Source organism: Mastigoproctus giganteus, chromosome 11 (assembly GCF_048544385.1).
Source record: "Mastigoproctus giganteus isolate SK-2022 chromosome 11, ASM4854438v1, whole genome shotgun sequence".
In the NCBI taxonomy this organism is placed as follows: Eukaryota; Metazoa; Arthropoda; class Arachnida; order Uropygi; family Thelyphonidae; genus Mastigoproctus; species Mastigoproctus giganteus.
In genome coordinates this window covers 152,777,447-152,785,292 of record NC_143585.1, presented here as the reverse complement: position 1 = coordinate 152,785,292, position 7,846 = coordinate 152,777,447, and positions in this window count along the sequence as shown.

Below are 7,846 nucleotides of genomic sequence, written 5' to 3'. Positions count from 1 at the left end.
TATGCCACAGCAGCCAAATGGCCATTACTAATACTATATGCACCATATGGCCAGTACTAATACTACACAGCATCAGCCAAAAAAAAATAAAAAATCAATACCCAATGCGGCTATCTATCTCCTCTAATAATTTATCCAGTTCTTCCTTAAATTCATTCAAACTATCTACTTCCATGATACCAGATGGTAGTCTGTTCCAACAATCAGTTACTTTCTGGGTGAAAGCAAATTTTTGCACATCTATCCTTTTTCAGTATAAGTTTGTCCCTGTATGTGTGTTGTCAGAGAAAGAGTAAGGATGCCTACAACATTTAATTTTCTGAACCCATTTCAAGCCTTGAACACTTCAATCAGGTTTCTTCACAAGTGCTTAGTTTTCAAGCACTGCAATTTGCAGAAATGAAGTCTTTCATGCTTTGATCAGTCTCTGTGACAATTTGCATGTCTCCAATCTATAGGGACCTTCCGTGAAACCAAAAATACTTTCATAATTATGGCCAAAGGCCCACTTCTTTTATTATAATTGGACAGATCCTATTAGGCCCAATTTTCTCATTTACTTTTACCTTGAAAAATTTATTTTCCATTTTCTTCTCACTTATAACAAAATCATTTAGCTCACAGTTACAACGTTGTGTTCTTCTGGTATTGCCATCCCTAAAACCTTCTCCATGAGTGAATATAGAGGCAGAATAGTTATTTAGTTTGCCAGCAACCTGAGCATGATCATCAGTAGATATTCCATTCATACCTAGTAGGCCAATGTGGTTCATTCCTTCATTCTGGTGATAACGTAAGCAAAGAATTCTTTGCTACTTTTCTTTGCATTCCTAGCCAAAGACTTCTCATACTCTGCCTTTGTTTACCTAACCCTTTTAGTGAGTTAACTGAAGACTAGTTTGTACATACTAAAGGTGTCTGTATCCCTTGATAATTTATAATCCCCTGATTTTTCTTCTCTGCCACTAGTCTCATCAGCTCATCTAACCATTTAGGTCTAAACCTTGAACACAGTAGCTCTTTGTTTGTAAAAAACACTTAGTAATTTCTATGATCACTTTCTTGAAATCTTCCCATTATAAATTGCAGTTGGTCCCACTGAAAGGAATTTAAAAACTAATACCACATAAAACTAATACCCTTTAGAAGAGCAAAATTCCTTTCCTTTTCGCTTAAACAGTAGTGCTTCCTTTTTCTGAAGATTCTTAATGAATGAAGAGTCACTGCTGATAAACAGATCAAGAGAATTTCTTTTTCTTGTTGCCTGTAAAAAGTAGTAATGCAATAAATTCAGAAAATTTCGGCTATTCTGTGAGTGACCAATTCAGAAGTTCTAGTATATCTGGATAATTAAAATCCCATATTATAAGACATTCTAATTTACTGACCCACTTTATTTTCTTTGTACAGTTATTCACCACATAGCTATCACTGTAATTTGTCTTTAATTTGTCACTGGCTGCCCACATCAGCTGGATGCACTGCCTTAGATTCTGTGACGTCTTAGCCAATAGCATAACTTCCCCCATCTTGTCTTCCCTCCTGTACATATTGTACCAGCTTCATGTTTTGTTTCACTGTGGGCTCTATTCTGATGCAAGACAGATATTGATGAGAAAATTTTCTGAATTGTTAGACAGTAATGTTCACCTGCTTGTGGGTGGTCCAGGAAATTTTGAAGCCTTCCAGGATTTTGCAACTAAAGTGTTTCTCAAGGACTTAAACTAATATCCGAAATGGTAGATACAAGGTAAGTGGATAATTGTTCCCTTTCCTTGAGTTTGGGTTACGTTTGTCGCATTGAGGATTTACCCTGCTTTTCCTCCAGCGTTTTTATCTACAGTAAAGTTAAAAATTTAGAAGAACTTAACTTCTAGAAACAATTGCAGATTTTGTTTTTAATCCTGTTTGCTGAACAGTTGGTTATAGACCAGTGATAGTTCATATGGTGATATACTGAAGACTAGAAAAGGGATAGTATACAGGTGACCCCCACGTAATGCTGATAATTTATTCTGGAAAAACATGGTGGTAAGTGAATAAGCACTTTAAGCAAGCGCTATATTCCTGTAATGTAACATATTTATTTGTGAGTCACGGTCTATGCCATAGGATATTTCCTAATCAATAATAAACAGTAGTGAAAAGACGTACAAATGTCAGTCAAAATATTTAATATTAAAAATTTTGACTGATTTACATATATAATATGAATCTCCATTACATATTATATATGTAATGGAGAATATTTATGTGGTAAGTAACTACATTACGTATCAAAATTAAATTTAAAATGCCAATTAAAATCATGAATTTATTAATCCGAGGGCCTGGGACTGTTGGGTTTTCGTATCTTTGGTTGATTTTGGGTTGTACTTCGGCCCTCTTCCTAGTAAACTAAAAGAGTTTTACTGCCCCGCAGTGTTATCACCCAACAATAAATTCAAGGATCCTTTGCCACTTTGAAGCTTGGCATATTTTTACTTCTTTCGATATGAAACTTCTTTTAGGCATTTGTTTCCAAAAAAAGTCCTGTTTCATCTATGTTAAAAACTTGTTCAGAAGTATAACACCCTTCATTAATTTTAACAAGTTTTTTTTAAAAGTTTCAGTTTCTTGATTTGTACTTGCAGCTTCACTCTGGTTAAATCTATCAAACCAGCCCTTACCAGCTTTAAATGGTTAAACATTTTTTTTTTTTTTTGTGGTGAGCTTTCTTCAGATCATCATATAGGCTAATCGCTTTTTCTTTAATAATATTTAACTTAATGGAATTATGCACTGGAATCTTCAATAAAATTATTTAGAAGTCTCTCCATTACAATTATAATAGCCGGCCTAGCCATAACCAATTTAGTTGCTTGCAGTGGAACAGCTGTCTTTCCTGCACCTAAATTTAATTCTTTATTTTTTATAACTGTTTTTACAGTTGAACCTGCCAGTTCTAAGTTATTGCACACATCCACTTGTCATTGAGCGGAATCGATTCGCTTCAAAACATATAATTTAATTTTCAAATTCAGTCTTTTTGTTACCTTAGCAGTCTTCATATTGTGTCTAAGTGGGAAGCATTCAAGAAATTAATCGTGGAAGCTACTAAAGTTTCATACCTATTAAGAAATATTGTTCAAGGTTTAGGCCTAAATGGTTATCTAATGAACTAATGAGACTCGTAACAGAGAAGAAAAATGTATGGGATGCATATAAATTATCAAGCGATTCAGAAGCCTATGGCAGATATAAGCTAGTCTGTAATCAGGTCACAAAGGAGGTTAGGCAGGCGAAAGCAGATTACGAGAAATCCTTGGCAAAAGATGCTAAGAAAAACAGCAAGGATTTCTTTACTTATATAAACGCTAAAAGGAAGGGGAGGAATTTGATTGGTCTACTTGACATCAATGGTTCGACTGTTGATGATCCTGCTCAGATAGCAAACAAACTGAACGAGTATTTTGCATCTACATTCACACATGAGGAATTATTAAGGTTTGAAAATGGCAGAAGGTTATCAAATTGTAGCAGGATACTTAATGATTTTGTAATAACTGAAAGCAAAGTGGAGGAGAAATTGTTGAAGTTAAACATAAGAAAAGCACCTGGGGTGGATGGGATCTATCCAGTTATATTAAAGGAGGCGGCAAAGCAACTAAGCAAACCCTTGGCCATAATTATGAGAGCATCCTTGGACTCAGGGGAGTTTCCCACGGACTGGAGATCTGCAAATGTATCCCCAATTCACAAAGGGAGATCGAAGGGTGACAGGAGTAATTACAGACCAGTTAGTTTAACTTCTGTTCCGGGTAAAATAATGGAGTCACTGGTTAAAGATGCATTGCAGGATCATCTACACAAGACTGCAGTAATAATTCAGACACAGCACGGGTTTGTTAAGGGAAAGTCTTGTCTGACAAATTTGATAGGATATTATGATGTGGTTACAAAGGAACTGGACGCAAAAAATAATTTTGATATCATATATTTGGATTTCAGGAAAGCTTTTGACACTGTTGCGCATGGAAAACTATTTTACAAATTGGAGCAGAATGGTATTAAGGGTAAGTTGCTGCAATGGATAAAAGGATGGTTAAGTGGGAGAAGACAGAGGGTGGTAATCAATGGGTGCTGCTCTTCGTGGACTAATGTTATTAGTGGAGTCCCACAGGGTTTGGTGTTGGAGCTACTGTTGTTTTGTGTATATATCATTGATATTGATGACGGTATATCAGGCTTAGTGTCAAAGTTTGCAGATTATACAAAGTTTGGCAGGGTTGTTAATGACAGTAATGGCAGTGTGCTACTGCAACAGGATCTAGATAATTTGGGCAGATGGGCTAAGAAGTGGCAACTGAAGTTTAACCTTGACAAATGCAAAGTACTGCATATGGGTAGAAGTAACCCCAGAGAAACATACCAACTGTGTGGTACTACACTTAAGGTGGTAGAAAATGAAAAAGACCTGGGAGTAATTGTGCAGTCAGATATGAAGTTTTCTGAGCAATGTAAACAGGCTGCCAGGGCAGATCATGGGGTTTTGTCAATGATATATAGGAATTTTGCTAGCAGGGAGAAGGAGGTGATTGTCCCTCTGTATAAGGCAATGGTCAGGCCACGCCTTGAGTACTGCATACAGGTCTGGAGGCCTCATTATAGGAAGGATGTAGATTTACTTGAGCATGTGCAGAGAAGTGCAACAAAATTGGTGAAGGGAATGAAAGGATCCTCTTACCAAGAGAGGCCGAAATTCTGCAAATTGCAGTGGCTGGAGACTAGGCACCTGCGCGGTGATCTGACTGAGGTGTATAAGGCCTTGGGTTGAGCACGCTGAATTCTGATGGGGATCCTTCCACTTGTTCAGATTACTAACCTAAGGGGGCATAAATTCAAAATAAGAAAAGACAGATGTAGAATAGATGTGTTGCCTTTAGCCAGCGGGTGGTTAATTGCTGGAACAAACTTCCATCTGTCGTTGTGGAAGTTGATAGGTTGAATAAATTTAAGGAGGAACTGGACAGGCATTTGGAGGGAATGGTGTGATTTTTTTTTTTTTTTTTTTGGCTGATGCTGCATAAGCTCATACACTTGCTTTCTTGCATCACATTAGCATTAGTAGAGGCATTTGATGCAAGAAAGCAAGCTTATACAGCATCAGCCAAAAAAAAAAAAAAACCCACTTCCACTTCACCCCTCTGTTCGTTCAAAATACCTGTCCAGCTGAGCCTTAAACTTATTTAGGCTATCAACTTCCACCACAAGGGATGGAAGTCTGTTCCACCAACCAACCACCCGCTGGCTAAAGGCAAATTTCCGCACGTCTATCCTACATCTGTCTTTCCTCAATTTGAATTTATGCCCTCTCAGGTGATTTTTCTGAGCTAGAGGAAGAATCCCATCAGCATTGAGCATGCTTAAACCATTCAAGGCTTTATACACCTCTATCAGATCACCTTGCTGGTGCCTAGTCTCCAGACACTGTAATTTGCAAAACTTAAGCCTTTCTTCGTAAGAGCACCCCTTTGTTCCATTCACTAATCTTGTTGCCCTTCTCTGTACTCGTTCCAGCAGCTCTACATCCTTCTTGAAATGAGGCCTCCAGATCTGTATACAGTACTCTAAGTGTGGCCTGACCATTGTCTTATACAATGGAATAATCACCTCCTTATCCCTGCTGGAAAAATTCCTGTATATCATTGACAATACTCCATGAGCTACTCTTGCAGCCCGTCTGCACTGCTCAGAAAACTTCATATCTGCCTGCACAACCACCCCCAAGTCCCTTTCATTCTCTACCACTGTCAGTGTAGTACCACAGAGTTGATACGTTGCTCTGGGGTTGCTGTTTCCCATGTGTAGTACTTTACATTTGTCAATGTTAAACTTCATTTGCCACCTCTCAGCCCATCTGCTCAACCTTTCCAGATCCTGTTGCAGCAGCATAGTGTCAGTAGTGTCCTTGACAACCCTGGCAACCTTTGTATCATCTGCACACTTGGACATTAAGCCCGATATACCATCATCAATATCATTTATAAATACAGAAAACAATAATGGACCCAACACTGAGCCCTGAGGGACTCCACTAATAACATCAGTCCACGATGAGCAGTGTCCATTGATTACCACTCTCTGTCTTCTCCCCCTCAACCACCCCTTTATCCATAGCAGCAATTTGCCTCCAATGTCACACTGGTCCAATTTGTGTAGCAGTCTTCCATGTGCAACAGTATCAAAAGCCTTTCTAAGATCCAAGTATATAATATCAAAGTTATTCCCTGCATACAGTTCTTTTGTGACTGCATCATTGTATCCAATCAAGTTGGTCAGGCAAGACTTCCTCTTAACAAAACCATGCTGTGTCTGAGCTATAACTGAAGTCTTGTCTAAATGATCCTGCAGTGCTTCTTTAACCAGTGCCTCCATTAATTTTCCTGGAACAGAAGTTAAGCTCACAGGTCTATAATAACTTGTGTCAGCCTTTGATCCTCCTTTGTGAATTGGGGTCACATTTGCACATTTCCAGTCTATGGGTACCTCCCCTGAGTCCAAGGAAGCTCTCATCATTATGGCTAAGGGTTTGCTTACTTCCTTTGCTGCCTCCTTTAATATAACTGGATAGATCCCATCCATCCCGGGTGTCTTCCTTGTGTTTATCTTCAACAGTTTCTCCTCCGCTTTACTCCCAGTTATTTCAAGATTCTGTAGCTTCCTGCTAGAGTTGAATACACCTCTGGCATTCCCCTTGCTGAATAACTCCTCACGTGTGAATGTCGATGCAAAATATTCATTTAGTTTGTTACCTGAGCAGGATCATCAACAGTTGACCCATCAATATCAAGTGGACCAATCTGATTCATCCCCTTCCTTCTAGAGTTTACATAAGTAAAGAACTCTTTGCTGTTTTTCTTTGCATTCCTTGCCAAAGATTTCTCGTAATCTGCCTTCGCCTGTCTAATCTCCTTTGTAACTTGGTTGCATATCAACTTGTATCTATCATAGGCTTCTGTGTCATATGTTAATTTGTAAGTATCCCATGCATTTTTCTTCTCTGCCATATGCCTCATTAGTTCATCTGACATCCATTTTGGCCTAAACCTTGAACAATATTTCTTAGTTGGTATGTAAAGCCTAGTAGCTTCCAAGATAGGTTCTTTGAATGCTTCCCATTTTGAATTTGCTGTTGGTAACATCATCAGTTGGTCCCACTGTATAGAATTTAAATACTGTCTCTGTCCATCGTAGTTGCCTTTACGGAAGCAATAACCCTTCCCTTTACCCCTAATGGTAGTTACCTCTGAGTAAATCCCACATCAGCACACTGTGATCACTGCCACCTAGTGGTTCATTTATCTGCAGATTCTTAATGCATGAAGAATCACTGCTGATAATCAAATCAAGAGTATTACTCCCTCTAGTTGCCTCCCGAACATGCTGATGTAGAAAACAATCATCCAATAAATCCACAAAAGCCCTGCTAGTGTGTGAGTAACCAGCCCCCAAATTACAGTCAATATCTGGGAAATTAAAATCTCCCATTATAAGACTCTCTGATTTACTGGCCTACTCTATTTCCCTGTACAGTTCCTTATTATACTCATCAGAGTCATTAGGCCTATAGCACACTCCTACTCTCAATTTTGATCTCCCAATGTTTATGTCACACCAAACTGACTCAACAACTGCACTGTCCAGCGATGTCGACTGGCTTCACTTCCTTGGTTTTTGTGTTTCTTAACTAATAGCATAACCCCTCCCCCCTTCTTATCCTGTCTATCCTTTCTGTAGACGTTGTACTCCCCAAATTGCAGTTCTGCATCACTTATATCTGTGTGACACCACGTCTCTGATATCC